A 517-nucleotide genomic window follows, 5' to 3' on the forward strand; every position below is an offset into this window, starting at 1 on the left:
CGTGGCTTCAAAAAAAACTCCTGGCTTGATGAATTCGAGAAGGATGGACCCCAAGGGGCTTCATGTTAATTTTGGGGGCCGAAGGGCGTGCTCTTTGGTGTCAAACCGCTCCTGACCTCGTTCGTTAGACGCTGCTTTTCACACAAGAGAGCAGGGTTTTCTTTCTTTTTTTCTTAAAAAAAAAAAAAAAAGAGGAAATGGCCCCGAAAGGGAGCAGGAAGTTCAGCATCAGCCCCTTCCTAGTTTGGGCTTGAAAATAGAAAAAAAAAAAAAAAAAAGGAAAAAAAAAAGTGGGGTCCGGGTAAGTTTTCTTTGTTTTGGTTTGTTGGTTTTGGTTATTATTTTTATTTTGGTTAATCCTTTTGGCTCTGCTCAGCAGAACGGCGATGTGAAAGTGAAGTCCTTTCCTCTTCTAGCGGGGAGGAAGAAAGGAGAGGGGGGTTAAGGCCGTGCTGGGGAGACGCGGGGGGCGCTACCGACGCAACTTTGCATCCCAACGGGAAAATAATCATCGACT

Source organism: Apaloderma vittatum, unplaced genomic scaffold (genome assembly GCF_000703405.1).
Source record: "Apaloderma vittatum isolate BGI_N311 unplaced genomic scaffold, ASM70340v1 scaffold25269, whole genome shotgun sequence".
Classification (NCBI taxonomy): domain Eukaryota; kingdom Metazoa; phylum Chordata; class Aves; order Trogoniformes; family Trogonidae; genus Apaloderma; species Apaloderma vittatum.